This window comes from Hemicordylus capensis, chromosome 5, assembly GCF_027244095.1.
Source record: "Hemicordylus capensis ecotype Gifberg chromosome 5, rHemCap1.1.pri, whole genome shotgun sequence".
NCBI classification, from domain to species: Eukaryota; Metazoa; Chordata; class Lepidosauria; order Squamata; family Cordylidae; genus Hemicordylus; species Hemicordylus capensis.
In genome coordinates this window covers 146,771,941-146,788,793 of record NC_069661.1, presented here as the reverse complement: position 1 = coordinate 146,788,793, position 16,853 = coordinate 146,771,941, and the positions used below count along the sequence as shown (strand labels likewise).

Below are 16,853 nucleotides of genomic sequence, written 5' to 3'. Positions count from 1 at the left end.
CCCTTAAGGAAGTCAGCACTTTCTGTGCAACTTGAATAAAGTTACACATGCCTGTATGGGATCAATAGGAATTTAGCACAAAGTTGTATTCTCTTCCCTTCAATGAGGCCATTGCACATTTTATGATCTATGGATTATCTTTATGTCTATGATCACACCTCTGGTATAACAAAAAGAGTGGGAGAAGCGATGGTGATCAACAAAAGGATGCCAGGTTGTCATTCCAAATCACCACTATACTTTAAAATGCCAAATCATTTATTCTTATATGTCAAATTACTTTATAAAAGATAGCAAACAAATGGCATGATGCAACCACATTGGAATACTAATAACAGTCCATCCCATGTGATAATTCATTTCCATGGTTTTATGTGGGAAAATATATATTATCAATATGTCTGGGGTTGAGAATGTGATGGTATTTTTGATTTGGCTGCTGTTTTACTGTTTGCTGTGCTTATATTGTGATCTTAGTTGTTGTTGTTTTGTTTTACCTGACTACTATTAGCCATCCTAGGAGGACTTGACCCAAAGGGTGGGTTATGAATAATTTTTTAAAAATGAATTAATTGTTCTGCAGGCTTTTCTGTCGGCTATGAAGTATTCAAATGGTTCCTCTGGGAAGACATTTTTACTCTACTAAATCCTAGTTCTGGCTCCAAATATAGTGTAGAATCCAGAGGAAATAGTTGTGGTATGCAAGGACAAGGCAGTGGAGTGGGATCAGGAATATTAATAGTTTAATGAAATAGATATTGAAGCACTTCACATGACCAAAGTGAAGCTCTTCGAGGTGGTTTGCAGGCAGAGTGGGATTAGCCTGCTCTTCCCACACGAGTAGGGAGCTGTCCCTGGGTGGCCAGATCAGCCGCCCACACGATTACTGGCTCCGTCGCGGAACCAGTAGGGGCAGTGGGGATTGGGGGCCGCCCAGCCCCCGGAAGGCCCAAGATGCCCCATGAGAATGTGCAGGGCATCCCAGAGAGACCCCTGAGGCTGGAAGGCTTGTTGTAGCCTCCAGGTCGGGGGGTCTACTTGTGTGTCGCCATGATGCGGAGCCATGCCAGCACACAATCAACTAAATGGGACTAGAAGACTGCTTGTTCCTTGAAGAAACCTTGTTTAAGGGGAGGGGTATTTTGTGAGATTTGCTGCCGGGAGCCGCATGGCTCCTGTGGCAGCACACAACCAGGAGGAACCGGGCTAGGCTCCCTTAGCCAGGTTGCTCCTGGTTGTGAGAATAGCCTCATTATGTACAGAGAGGCAAGTGCTGACTGCTTTTCAGTGCTTTTGCTGCTTGCTGTTTGTTAGCCCCGCCTGTACTCCAGGATTGGTATACAAGTAACTAAACCCCATTCAAAAGCTGGCCTAGATCAAAGAATTGATTAACCAAAAATATCACATATAGCACTTTCTATCTTTGGTTCTAAGCACAACGTCTACAAGAACCCAATCCACACTGAGATCTCTTGGCTGAAATCTGCATCTGTATATATTATTCACAGAAGGCCTGTTTTCTTTTGATGAACTGTGTCTAGGAATTTGACAATAGCTGGACAAGCAAACAAGCATGAAATACTTAGAATCTGCTAGGGATGGTTGAACATCCCCTCACCAAGTTCAGAGCAATGGAACACACAGCCTGCAGAGCCTCTGACCTTAAGCATCCTGCTTAAGTAAACATTGCTGCCCAGAATGTTCAAGTACCATTTTAATTCTTTTCTGAGCCACATAACCTCATTCTACATTTCCAGGAATCTCAGGTGCAGTTGCTGGTCTAATTAAAACACAAGCCAACAAATGAAATCACTCAAGACTTCCTCACTGTGTTCCACAAGCCTGTTTGTAAAAGAGTGCCAAATGATTTATCTCATCAGAAATCAGCCAAGAGAACTATTAAAGAGTGATGTTCATTTTGCTCACTCAAGTCATCCAGGAAACTGACAGCAGAACAACAATTATTCAAAGTGACAAATTATTGAGCAACACCGAGCCACAGTTAACACACTGACGTCTCATTGACTTCTAAGTACTTGATTCTCCTGCTGAAATTCAGAGAACACAAAACACCTGGTAGATTAATTTCTTTCAAAAACCAAGTCTCTAAACTTGGATTGCTTCATTGAGCTTGAAATCACCACCTTGTATAGCTGCCAGTTTAAAAATTATACAGCAACCTCATAACCCCAGAACCCCACTAAAATACAGCCTGGAAAAGTGTGGCTTCACTGCAATTATTTATATACAATGTTGGGCTCACAACAGAATTTGAATGACAAACAGCCTGATCCATAAATTTGTTCAGCTAGACTCCTTGTACATATGCCTGCTTAGTATTGTTGAAGTCAAGAGGGGAACATTCATTAAATTTGAGAATCTCTATGCAAGTGCAGTTGTATATCCACACGAGTAAATGCAGTCAGTCTCTAGATTTCCAAACTGTCTTGTGGTTTTGGCATAATTATTAATAAATACTCCTTTAAAGTAGTAAAGGTAAAGTGTGCTGTCAAGTTGGTGTTGACCCCTGGTGACCACAGAGCCCTGTGGTTGTCTTTGATAGAATACAGGAGGGGTTTACCATTGACATCTCCGCTGCTGCCTGATATAGGTGTTTCCCCTAGTCTGAGAAACATACCAGCAGGGATTCGAACCGGCAACCTCTGACTTGCTAGTCAGGTAATTTCCCTGCTGTGCCATTAGGTGGCTTTTTAAAGTAGTAGTATTTATTTGAATATGCCCCCTCCACATGATTATGAAGTGATGAGGCAGTGTGCCAGGGGCAGGATTTGTGTGACATGCACACCTAGCCTCATCATGCTTTGAGCGGGCCAGTCAGCTGGTATCATCTGACCAGCCACGTATTTTGAAGTAAGTCTCATTGATTACAGTGATGAAAGGAGAAGAACTGGTCTTGTGGTAGCAAGCATGAATTGTCCCTTTTGCTAAGTGGGTCTGCTCCAGTTTGCGACTGAATGGGAGACTACATATGTGAGCACTGTAAGAAATTTCCCTTAAGGGATGGGCCCACTCTAGGAAGAGCATCTGTATGCTTGCATGTAGAAGGTTTCAGGTTACATCGCTGGCAGCATCTCCAAGATAGGGCTGAGAGAGATTCCTGCCTGTAACCTTGGAGAAGCTGCTGCCAGTCTGTGCAGACAATAATGAGCTAGATGGACCAATGGTCTGACTTAGTATATGGGAGCTGCCTATGTTCCTATGTAAGTAAATGCACATAGGATTTCAGTATTACCCATTACATAGGCAAAAAACCAAAACGAAATCAAGCAAAAGGTCATTGTAGAGTTGCCATTGTGAGAATTCAAATTATTCATATAAACAAATAATGAAAAAATTGGCTGGAAACATTCAGCAGTCTTCTTCATTTCAGTTCTACTATTACAGAATATGAGGGCAATTCAAAGACCAGTGAAACTGCTCCAGTGTAAACAGTCTTTGAATGGGCCCCCTCAGCAGTATGACTGTCAAAATTACAATAATCAAGATCAATAATATATTAATAATCTGCAGGTCTTGGAAACATTTTCTGTGCAAAACTAACTACATGCTGTGTCTGAGCCATGAGAAGATATGAATCTATGCTTTTGAAGCAAGGAACAGTTCTTTAGTGCAAGCTATGTAGCATATATGTTTACTGAATTAAAGCTGTGTTAAATCCCTTACTTAAACCTCAAGAATTAAGGAGTAATTAAAAAAATTAGTTACTTGTAGTCAGCATCAGGCCAAGTATATACGGTATACTTTATGGTGGGTGGCTGCTGCTGGCCGCAATTTCATGCAAAATGTTGGGAGGAGCCTTCCAATTCATTCATTTATTGCCTTGTAAAGACATATTCTTGTTTATTCTGAAAAGCCAAGACACAAATTCATTTGCAAGGCCTTTTGAATGCATACTTACTATCCTTGGAACCACAAGATTCTGTGGCTTATACCAGGGAAATGCAAGATCGACAAGGTATACAAAACTTCAGACAGCTCCTTTGTTGTGTGCACTAGATTGATGACTTCCAAGTTGTGGGTTCTGCAGTTGTTCACTAGGAAAGGAAAATATCTTTTTGTGGTAAGATGTCTGGCAATTTGCAAATTGCAGACCCTAGAAAATATGGTACTAAACATATTTGTACAATTGTTCTGAAACAACCACCATTCATGCTCAGGCCATTTGTCTGCAGTGATGTGCATAGTAGAGATGTGCAAATAGACTTGAGTCAAATTGATTCAAGCTCAAATTGGGGCAATTTGAGTGATTTGAACTCAAATTGAATCACCCTTAGAATAAAGGGTCTGATTCAAGTTTGAATCAAATTAACCCTGATTTGACTGAAATAGTGATTTGAGCATCATTTTTTCCTAGGGAGAGCTGGTGTACCAATTGGGATTGGTGGGTAGACCAGCCCTCCACCCCTGTCTTGGCACATCTGCCCAGTAGACCAGTTCTCCAAGGCAGGCCAATGCACTAAGTCTGGAGCGGAGAGCTGGTCTACCCACTGACCCCAACTGCTAGACCAGATCTCCCTGGAAAAACAGGCTTCAAAATGGTGCTGTTTTTCTGGAAAGAGCTGGTCTAACAATCAAGGTTGGGGGTAGACCAGTCCTCTGCTCCAGACTTAGCTCATTGGCCCACCTCAGAGTAATGGTCTATACCCAGTAGACCAGTCGTCTGAGGCAGGCTGATGCGCTAAGTCTAGGTTGAATGGCTGGTCTACCTGCTGACGCCAATTGGTAGAACAGCTCTCCCTAGAAAAAAATCATTGAATCTGTAATTTGAGGTTGATTTGTCCAAACAGCTGGCCAAGCCGGCTGTTTCGGTGAATCAATTCAAGGATTTTGCAATTCGATTAGAGCTTGAATTGAATAGCAAAATCTGATTTGTGCATATCTCTAGTGCATAACATGAAACAGCTGCTTCCTTGTTAGCTTTTGAAATATAGAGTTTTAATGAATCCAAAGCATTTCACCTATATTAGGTCAGCAGTTCTTATAACAACCAGCACCAGCACCACCATCTTGAAAATAGGTTCAAGTTATCCCCCATTGTGTAGATTGTGGGCTCAGGCAGAGGAACACTGCTTCCTAAGGGCATCAGGTATATTCAAATAGCACCCACAGGGGGGAAAGGGGTGGCTCCAGATTGGGACCATAGCAGAGGCAAAGAGTTGCATCTATGCACCCCTGACACCACAGTTCCAGTCCTTATTGGCCTCACCCCAGGATACTATTTAAGAAACAAAAAACAAACATTCAAGGACCAGTGATGTGCTAGGTCCAAATACATCCAAAGGGCCAGAGTTTGGCCTTAGTCTCATGACCACTATGTTATAATAGCTCCTATGCATGAATAGCCATTGATTCACCACCAAAACAAAGGGGCCCTTTATTCTAATAATCAGAGGAAATATTAGTGAAAACAGAAGTAACAGCTTGGGTGGCGTGATGTAAGAGGAAAGCATGGAATCAATCTATGTTGTAAAGGAAGAGAGCAGTGAGGTGTGAAAAACACACACAGTACTATATGCCTAGGAAGCAAATCAGGAGGATGGTGGTGTCAAAAGATATGGAAAGCAGGCAAGAGGAGTTAGGCATGGAAGGCAAGATGAGACCATTTTTTCTAGTCATACTGGAAAGAGAGATGTCCTGAGCTGCCTTGCCAAGGATTCTAGAGCTGTTGTTGGAAGTGTGGAGATGTATGGACAATAAAGACAATGATAGTTGGTACATGGAACCTATTAAGAAAAAAAGAACCAATGACAGACATGAGGAGAGCTTGTTTCCCCATATTTCATATCGAGATGGAGACAGACATGGAATTGTAGTGTGTGCATGCATGCACCCTGGAAACTTAGAATGTTAATTCCTTTTATTTGAAAATCCTCGTGTCATTTTAAACTGGTCTATACACCTTTTAGTTTGGGTGCAGCTTGAAATGGGTTCATACTGCTCCTGCAGCTAGTCAGCTCTCCCCCTGCCAGTTCACTCCCTCCCGCCAAAAGGAAGGAAGGAAGGAAGGAAGGAAGGAAGGAAGGGAGGGAGGGAGGGAGGGATAGGTAGTGGTGAGGAAGGCTCACTAGTTGGCCAAGCTGAAGCCCTACAGCTGCTGTTTGACCTCATATCCCACAATCCTTGGCTATTTGGCCATTGTAGCTGGAGATGATAGGAGCTGTAGTCCAACAACACCTACAGAACTTCAGCTTGGCCATCTCTGGGAAAGCCTTGCAGATTGTACACCGCTCCAATTTTTGCTGCCCCTTTTGGAGATGGCACTGATTTGGAGCTTTTATCAATTCCAGGTTGGAGGGCACAGCCTTTTCTAAATGTTTTGGGGGATGGGGGAGATTTATCTTGCTTTTTGTTACTTATGCTGTTCCTCTTCCTGATAGCCAGCTCCTACCAGCCTCTGTTTTCCTAGAAGGTTCCCTGAATGCACTGGCAATTTCCCTACGGACTAAGGAATTATGAGATGTTGTGATATTATGTCATCCTTATTGCATTCCAGGGGAAATATGGCAGCTCCATAGGGGGCTACAATTTTTCCCAGAATGCTCCATGACATCACAACATTGTGTCAATCCCCTGAGCTGCATTCTGGGAGAAGGGAATGATATTTGGTGAGAGCCAGCTATTGAAAAGGAGAACAGTAGTTCAAGTGCTGCTGCTGTCACTACCACACACAGAGACTTACCATTTTCTATAAAGGCAAGTAAGATATGTTGCCTCAAATGTTTAAAAAATTTCATGCCACTCCTGAAATTAGCCAAATTCACCCTACTCACAATTCACCACCACCACTGAAATTCATCAAATTATCAGCACATCTAGGCAGTCAGTATGATTTGCAGGGCCTCTCTTCAGCTGGAAAGTGTTTTCTGCCAGGAATCACAAGGTTTGTAGAACTGAAGCTGGGGAAAAAATCCAATGTTCTTTGGCCATCATTGGTTATTAGAAAACATGAGGTTGCAGCTTCCTTTTCCTCTTGATTGGGTTCAGAAGACAGTGAAAACTATAAGCCCCATAATCCTCAGCAAGATATGACACTCCTGGACATGCTCAGGAGCACCATTTTCAGCAAAAGAAAGGCATTGCAAGGCCTTTCATCCTATGCCTAATTAGCCATCTTTGCCACAGATTATCCCCTTCCCACTTCACATAGGTGAAGGTTTATTTTTTGCTATGGGAAGGGGAAACTGGCAGAGGAAAGGGCATACTTTATCCATTGGGTGTTTTTGAATCTACCTGTCAAATACTCCCAAAGACCCACAAGGTCTTTTGCATGTTCAACATAATTTTTTTTAAAAAAAAACATAGTTTTCAAGACAAGGTTATGGGGAGATTCGCATATCAATAGTTCCATATACAGTAAGTCTATGGAACTTATTTGGAATTACTACTAACTGAGCAAAGAGGCACCTTTTAAAAGTGGTGATACTCTTTATTTTGCAGGGGGAGAGCAACTGGCCCTATCCAACCTAGCACAGCATCCCTCCAGTGCCTGTTGCTAGTATCTATCTAGCTCCTGGTGGTGCAGTGGTAAAACTGCCGCCCTGTAACCAGAAGGTTACAAGTTCGATCCTTAACAGGGGCTCAAGGTTGACTCAGCCTTCCATCCTTCCGAGGTCGGCAAAATGAGTACCCAGAATGTTGGGGGCAATATGCTAAATCATTGTAAACTGCTTAGAGAGCTTCCAGCTATAGAGCGGTATATAAATGTAAGTGCTATTGCTATTGCTATATTTCTTTTCTTTTTAGATTGTGAGCCATTTGGGGACAGGGGGCCCTTTTCTTTTCCTATCTATCTATCTATCTATCTATCTATCTATCTATCTATCCATCCATCTATGTAAACTGCTTTGGGAACTTTTGTTCAAAAGTGGTATATAAATATCTGTCATATTCATATTTGTATAAGTAGTTTCATATCAGTAGTTCCATTTATTACAACTTTTAAAAAGTCTCTAAAGACAATTTATTCACCGAAACCTTTTAAACTAGTTTTGTGGTTTTAAATTGTTTTAAGGTTTTAGTTTCTGTTTTAGTTTGTGTTGCTGTGAACTGCCCCAAGATGGAGGTTTGGAGCAGTATACAAATATAATAATAAAATAAATATATGAGTAAATAAAGTCCAGAAGTAGGGATGTGCATGAACCTGTTCAGAGGCCCTTTAAAGGCCAGAATGGGGCCCCAAAATGTCCAGAGGCCCTTTTAAGGCCCTCAAATTGACTGAAACAACCTGGGGAGACTAGGGGGGAAGCCAGGGGGGGAGGAGCCACCAGAGACCCCTCCCCACAGCCGCCGCAGCCCTCTGGGGTGCTAAGTCATTCATTTCTTTAAACAATTTTACTGCCCCCTCAAGCCAGGCCTGAACTGGTTCAAAATCAAATAGAACCAGGCCTGGCTCGAGTGTGCAGAAAACTGAACCAGACCCAGTTTGGCTCAAATCCAGTTCAACTCAAGCCGAACTGGGTTTTCTGGTTTTGTGCACACCCCTATTTGGATATTCTGTCTTTATGGGCTGATGTGGTGGCAGGATGACAATGAGCCAGAGGAAATGTGCATGCACGTGCTGCTTCCTATCTGATTCAGAGAGTGCTAAAAGTGGTGTCATTCGGGCCAGTTAATGGTCCACCATCAACTGGTGTCATTCGAACTAGCCCCTTTTAAGGGCCTCCGAACTGGTTTGAATGACTGGCTGTGCGGCCGGTTCAAAGTGTGCAGGGGCATATCTTTAAGGGTGGGGAGGGTGCCCTTAAAGGTATGTGTGTAAGCAAACATGTGTGTGAGCATATGTGAGAGTGAGTGAGTATGTGTGCAAGCGAGCATGACATACCTTAAAGGTATGTGTGCAGGCATGCGCATGTGCGCTAGGTACTTCGTTATTTCCAGCCAAAGAGGACACAGGGTGGCAGGGAGTTATACTGCTGCCCTGACGGACACTTTTAAAATGGAGTGCCAGCAGGGGAAATGCGGTGGGAGGGGTAAGGGTGCCCCCCCGCCCTTAAAGATATGCCCCTCACCTTTGAGCCACCCTCAAAGCACTTCTCTACCCAGAGGAGGGGCTTTGGTTCCATTCACTTGAATGAGACATAAGATGCTGTATTCGCCCAAAGCAACTGTCTGGACTACCTATTGGGCTGGGCCAACCCTTCACAAGACAGGGACCAAGAGGATACTTCAAAAGTTACTTCTTCAAGCATGTTTCAGTGCTGATATCATGACATAGCCAATGCTTTCCTTGCCTACCTTTATTTGCTCATGAAGGCCACAACTGATCATATTGTAAGTTCCCTGGAGATTGATGAGACTTAAGCAAATATATCATGCTCTGGACTGTAACCTAGGTTATGCAAACTGATCTGGAAATATATTCCATTGAATTATATTTCCAAGTCAGTGTGTTTATGAGTGTTTTGAACATAATACTAGAAGTTATGGCTGACTAATTTAAAACAAAGGAAGACCGAATTAACATCTACCTTTCTGCCAAATCTCAATCTGCCATTAACATTCCATAGAGGAAAAGTTTTTAAAAAGAAGCTAACCACTAAAAGCTAAGGTTTCATCAAAATAACTAAAGAGGGGTGCTTAAGATACTAGGCCATTGCTAGCTTTTCAGCTTTGTGTCTTTGTGTCTTTTTTAGAGAAGCAGACTTCACCTGCTGTGATACTGGGATTGGTAGGAATGAATGATAGTTTTTATGGTCACAGACCGGCTTAACAATTAATAACATTAATAACAAAATTCAAGAAATTTCAAAATTTACAAAATTACAAACTGTTCAAATTGCTAATACAGTCGTTACGGAGCTTCGACGCCATGAAACAAAACTTTACAGAAACAGCTGTAAAGCATTTATTTTTGTAATCAGAAATTACAGGTTTGAAATTTGACAGCATAATTTCCAAATAAAATTGGTCTGTGTGACCAGGATAAATGGTTAAAATGGGTGCAATAAATTTGGTGCGAGCGTCCCTATAAAATTGGCAATAAAGAATAACATGGATGATAGACTCTATATCCCCTGAGCCACAAGGGCAACAGTGCTGATCATAAGGAAGTTGTTTGAATTTACCATCCAGTACTGCCCAAGGGAGAGCGTTCAATCACCTTAGGGACAAAAATCTCCTAAAGTTTGGTACCAAAATCTGGTCTAAATATTCAGCCGGTTTATAAAGAACCTAAATATATTCCCTTGGGCAGCCGTGTGGACTCCTCCTGCAAATCTATATCTCAGAGTCGTTGCTTCACAAAGCAAAGCGCCTGCTCTAATCCTCACCCAATAAGAGCTTCTTGAGACGTGCTCAAGTGATGCAATTTTAATTTCAGAGCTGATTTCCATTAGGAAGTGAAACCTCCCTGATAACACTAAAGGGGCAAGACCAGCCAGAAAGAAGACTAGGCTTAACCAACATTTAATTATGCAAAACCATACTTTCACTTTCAGAATGGTGACCCCTGCTTCCCTACGAAGGATGGCATTTGCTGTAACCCTGGTGGGATTGGTAAGTATTTCTGCCTCTACCAACAGATGGAATACTAATTGACACATATTAATACATATTTTGGTATGTTCTATTATCCAAATGCACAGTGAAAATGAAATGAAGTGCAGCATCAAAAGTGGCCAGAGATACAAAAAGAGAGAGATGAACTAAATCACTGCCTGAAAAAAGAATTGATTGATTCAATTATGCTGCCAAATATATTTCAATGAAATGCCTGAGGGCAAGAAAAATAAAAGTTCTCTGATTTCAAAAAGTGCTTCCTCAGAGTTCTAATTCACACCTGCTGTGAAACAATAAGAAAATGTTCCTCTTGAAATGATTACAAGTGTATTTTGACCAGTCAATACTTCTTCAGACATTAGCCTAAGGTCTACCTCTCTTTTTGCTTCCTTGGCTTATGATCAAACAAACCGGATGAAGCATCAGAAATACTGTTCCCTCTAAGGTGCACACACATGCACAGGCTCACAAGTTTTTGGATGTCCACTAAGTTCATTTTAGATCCTGCTCAGGTTGAATCAGGAAGGCCCCATTCTGAATGCAGGTGCGCACACACTGTCTTGATACCACCGCCCAGAGCAAAACTCATTCCACACAGAGATGAAAAAAAATTAGAGGGACCACTGATCAGGAGATGCAATATCCGTCCCACAACATGTTGTTTTTAATGAAATGCAACTGCTGGGGTAGGGCGGTCTGGAATCTGGAACACAGCAAGTTGCCTTATACTAGATTGCACACTGAGGGGTTATTTGGACATAGAGGTGTGTGAGCGAGCTTGAAATCGAGCCGGCTCAACCTCAAACAAGCTTCGCTTGAAGGCTCGACCTCGAGCTGGGCCCAGTTCAGGCCTGACTCAAAGAAGACAAGGGGCAGTAAAATTGTTTTTAAAAATGAATGACGTACAGCTGCCAAGGGCTGCGGTTTTCTCAGGGAGTGCTGTAGTGAACGTGGGGGGTCTCCAGTGGCTCCCCTCCCCCCAACCGGCATCCCCGCCTAGTCTCCCAGGGCCATTTTGGATCATTTTGGGGCTGTTTTTTTTGAGTTTCCGCGCATGTACACTGACCATTTGCATGCCAGTGTTCATGTGTGGTGGCCATAAAATGCATATGCAGAATGCCGAAATGCCCCCCAAATGGGCTGAAACAGCCCAGGGATACTCAGGGGGAGGCCAATGGGGAGAAGGGGAGCCGCCAGAGACCCCTCCCCACAGCCGCCACAGCCCTCAGCCGCACCCTTGAGCCAGGCCCGACTGGTTCAAATTCCAATAGAACCAGGCCTGACTTGAGTGTGCACAAAACTGAACTGGACTCAGTTTGGCTCGAGTCCAGTTCAGTTCGAGCCGAACTGGGTTTTCCAGTCTTGTGCACACCCCTATTTGAACATTCTGTCTTCATGGGCTGATGTGGTGGCAGGATGACAACGAGCCAGAGGAAATGTGCATGCACGTGCTGCTCCCTATCTGATTCAGAGAGTGCTAAAGTGGTGCCATTCGAACTGGCCCATTAAGTGGCAGCAGCTCTCCAAGGTTTCAATGAGGGGCTCTACCAGCCCTACCTGAAGATGCTGGGATCGAACCCGGACCTTTTACATGCAAAGCAAAAGAATAAAACCCCATCCATATATTATGTTGTACAAGTGTACAATTTCTGTACATTCATACATGTTTTTGTGTGAATCACTGTACCTGGGTTCATTTTTAAAGTGAACCTGGGTACTGGCCCCTCAAATACATGCTTTAGTTAGGACGTATACTGTGTTACCTGTGTTCAGCGTAACATGTGAATCACTTTACCTGCGTACAGATCTGTACCTGTGTACACTGTACACCAATAGTATGACATTTGGAACATTATGAGGCCATTCACACATTCAAGATCTGTGTTCTACCCAGAATTGGGAGCTGTCTGGGCTCCCAATTTTCAGTTGTGTGGAAGCAAGGTAGGAGGAAAGCCTAGGTACTCAAGGTAGGTAGCTTTCCCTACCCAGCGAATGCGCAGTGCCTTTTAGGGAGCCTCCCGACACCAGGAGGCTTGTTGTAGCCTCCCGGTCGGAAGGCTACTTATGAGTCTTGTAGCCTCCCGGTCGGAAGGCTACTCATGAGTCGTTGTGGCACACGCCGTGGCAACACACAATCATTTAACCTGATTTTAAGGTGCTCTTGCTCCGGGAACCTGGATTAAGTGGTGGGCTCCATAAGCAGGCTTGCCACTGCACCATCAGGGGGAACTGCACAGCTCCTGTTCCTGCTACTTGTGAGAATAGCTTCTCTATCTTCATGAAAGTAAAACAGCACAGGGACCCAGAACCAGGAAGCTCTCTTTTTTCATCTCTGTCCTATATCTTTGTAATGTATGTGAATGAAAAGATATATGGTAGGAATTTTATTTAATAAGGTAACTCCTACATTTCAATCTTGATTCCCACAGTCATTCTGCTGTGCAAAATGTTTTTAAACTCAATTTCTCCCCTTTTCAAAAAAAGTAATCTTAGTAAGTGAACCCTTTAAAAAGGAGCTGAATGCTTTATTATCTGTCCGCAGATACCTGCTTGGAACCTGATAAGTGCATTTGTGCAGCTAAACTATTGATTCTGCTTGGTTAGCAAATGGTGGGAAAATGCAAGGAAGAGGCCCAATTTGCTGAAAGTCACGCTGAATAAAGATTCTAAGGGCCAAACTCTTCACTGAGGTCTGTGCTGAACATCAAGTGACTTTTCAGTAATACGTATGTATAAATTTGCTTAATGTGAGGAAACACATGTGCATCAAAATGAACAGGGCATATGGTTTCACATCTGTACTGCATTGGGGGGGGGAATTGAATATTTTATGTTATAAGTTACACTTCCAACTAATAATAGGAATAGTAGATTCTGATATATTGCTTAGTTTAGGAGGGGGGTTTGGCCTAAAGGGTGCTGGAATAAACATTTCATTGCGACTGAATTTAATTCCTGTTATAAATGTGAAGAATGAAAGGCAGAGATGAGTCACACATTAGAAAAAGGGTGATTCATTGCTGTCTGTCCCTTATATAAAGCCTTATTTAACTTTGCACACATCTTTACTCAATATGCATTTTCTTCAATCCATCTGCCTGTTAAATAATATGAAATTTCTGGATGTCAAATATAGCAGGGTTAGCTGCTAGAGACTTTTTCCTCGTATCCCACATTTGCTTAATCTTTCTTTAGGGTTTGTCTTCTCAGATAACATCATAGCGGGCCATAAGACTGACTAACATTTTCTTTCAAATGTAATAAAACCATTCCTGTGGCATGTGGGCCTAGGTAGGGGATATAATGCAACATCGGAGGGATTTGCAGGAGTGCTGAGCATGCTTTAACGCTTGTCCCAAATGAAATCAAGGAAAGCAGAGTCAGACCAAAGTGGGGAATGTCAGAAAAAAATTCAGATGGTGTCCATCACAGTGATTTTTCCAACATCTGTTTCCAAAATAATCTCCAGCCAAAAAGGTCCTCCACCCATCCCAGGTCTCTCAGAGTCTTTTAGTGTGTCAGATGCACATCTGCTAGTACAACCATATTAACAAGGCTGAATGAGTTCAATATCAACTTTAAAAAAATAGTAGTGTCTTCTCAGGTCTCTGCCAAATAAAGCAGGCTAAAATTCTGCACAGATAACCCCAACTAATGAAAAGTCAGTTTTATTATATTTAAACAGTACTTTTCAGATTCCTCTTCTTTTGTTTCACTTTTTTTTTTACTATGTTGCTTCATTTGTTTTTGTCTCTGCTAGAAAGGACACCTACGATGGCACTATCTACAGATCTATCTAAATATGCCCTTCCCTGGAATAAGACTTCCTCCAATGCATGGGGTCTTCCCTTGGAGGATGTTCCTTCTGCCAGAAGAAAGGAATGTTTGAATGAATACAGTGTAGCTCGACTACTCAGTGGTGACTATTTTATACCTTTGTATGAAATTTGTACTTTATACCAAATTTGTATTTTATACCTTTCTTTGAAAGTGAGAACTTTGTTCAAGCTATAAAAAGTAAAATTAATAATACTATGTAGCTGTATTCAAGAGATGGGTCAAAAGTGTGAAAGAGCCATAAAACACCACTGACAGAGCTTTCTTTACTTTTCAAATAAAGTTCTGTGTGTAATATCTTAGCAAAGAAGATTGCAGGACATTTTCCACAGAACATGCTTTATTCAGCAAGCACACAACACAGAAGAGAAAGAGGGTTGACTCAATGCATGGTAGTATGCATCTTACAACTAAGGAAGCCTAAACAAGACAAAATTAAGGAAATACTATGGAATAATGCCTCTAGAGGTCATTGTGCATTATGACATTGTGAAGCAGCAAGTTACATGTCATTAAGTGTCATATATAATATTAATAGAGATTTGTTAGTGTGGACTTGACTGGGATCCAAAGATCTACCTTAGGTGTTGCCAAGGACTTAGGCATGCCCACTTTCCCCCCCACCCCCTTTAAACAGCAGGACCTCATTGTAGAAGGTTCCATCAGTTACAAAAGTGTATTTTATGGAGAGCTATTGTTCAAGAAATATAAGCAAAAATAGCATTAAACACTTGGAAATGCATGGTTCCTTGAAATGATTGACTGATTGACTGATTAAGTGCTGTAAAGTTGGTGTTGACTCTTAGTAACCACGTAGAAAGATTCTCTCCAGGATGATCTGTCTTCCAACTTGGCCTTTAAGGTCTCTCAGTGGTGCATTCATTGCTGCCGTAATCAAGTTCATCCAACTTGCTGCTGGTTGTCCATTTCTTCTCTTTCCTTCAACTTTCTCCAGCATTATAGACTTCTTAAGGAAGCTGGGTCTTTGCATAATGTGTCTGAAGTATGATAGTTTGAGCCTGGTCAATTGTGCCTCAAGTGAAAATTCTGGATTGATTTGTTCTATGATCCATTTGTTTGTTTTCCTGGCTGTCCATGGTATCTTCAAAAGTCTTCTCCAACACCAAAGCTCAAAAGTGTCTGTGCTTTTTCTATCTTGCTTCTACAAAGTCCAGGTTTTGCATCCATAGAGTGTCATGGGGAAAACCATTGTCTGAACTATTCTTATCTTTGTAGGTATAGACAAGTCACAGCATCTAAATATCCTTTCCAAGGCCTTCATCGCAACCCTACCAAGTACTGGTCTGAGGTATATTTCTTGACTGCTGGAACCTTTACTGTTGATGGTCAATCCTAAAAGGCAGAAGCTATCCACCACTTCAATGTCTCCATTGTCAATTCTGGTTGCTGTACCTGTTGTCATTAGTTTAGACTTCTTTACATTCAATTGTAGTCCCATTTATCACTGTGCTCCTTGATTTTCATTACTAGAGCTTTTAGATCATCCGCATTCTCAGCTATCAGAGTGGTGTCATCAGCGTAACGCAGGCTATTGAGGTTTCTTCCTCCAGCTATAAAACCACGCTCATCTTCTTCCAATCCAGCTTCTCTCAGTATATGTTCAGCATATAAATTGAATAAAGAAGAAGAAAGTATACAGCCTTGTCTTATTCCTTTCCCAATCTGGAACCAGTCTGTTTCACCATGTACTGTCTGGATTGTGGCTTCCTGCCCTGTGTATAGGTTTCTCATGAAAACAATGAGATGTTCTGGGATGCTCATTTGAACAATGGGATGTTCTGGGACACTCATTTGAACAATGAGATGTTCTAGGATGCCTAGATGTTCTGGGACGTCCATTTTCTTAAGGATATTCCACAACTTGACATGGTCAACGTAATCAAAGGCTCTTCTGTAGTCAATAAAGCACATATTGACTTCTTTCTGGTATTCTTTGGCTTTCCCAATTACCCACTGTGCATCAGCAATGATGTCTCTTGTTCCTCAGCCTTTTCTGAAACCAGCTTGAACATCTGGCATTTCCCTTTCCACACAGGGCTTCAGTAGGCATAAGTTCTGCTCTATACAGATTGTATGCACATTGACCATAACATGTGAGCAGGACTACTGGTCCATGTAGGTCAGTACTGTCATGGACAATCTATAGGTCCATGTAGGTCAGTACTGTCTGAACTGACTGGCAGTGATCCTTTAGAGTTTCAAACAGCAGTCTTGTTCCAGCCCTAACTACTACTAATATTTATATACCGCTTTTCAACCAAAGTTCATAAAGCGGTTTACAAAGATAAAAATAAAAATAAATATGTTCCCCTGTTCCCAAAGGGCTCGCAATATAAAAGAAACATAACATGAACACCAGCAACAGCCACTGGAGGGATGCTGTGCTGGGGCTGGATAGGGCCAGTTTCTCTCCCCCTGCTAAATGTAAGAAAACGTACTTTAAAAGGTATCGCTGCTCAGTTAGCAGGGGTTGCTAA

The 16,853-nt window shown here is 42.1% G+C and overlaps 1 long non-coding RNA gene across 2 annotated transcripts in view; it reads left to right on the top strand.

Annotated features, from left to right (window-relative positions):
• Positions 1 to 15,940, top strand: part of LOC128328367 (uncharacterized) — a 55,201-nt gene extending 39,261 nt beyond the window's left edge. For both annotated transcript variants that reach the window (XR_008309167.1, XR_008309168.1), the window contains exons 3-6: positions 10,458 to 10,515; positions 13,061 to 13,208; positions 14,279 to 14,437; positions 15,592 to 15,940. This is a non-coding gene — a long non-coding RNA (uncharacterized LOC128328367). The remainder of the gene's footprint in view (positions 1 to 10,457; positions 10,516 to 13,060; positions 13,209 to 14,278; positions 14,438 to 15,591) is intronic.
• The last annotated feature ends 913 nt before the right edge of the window (positions 15,941 to 16,853 follow it).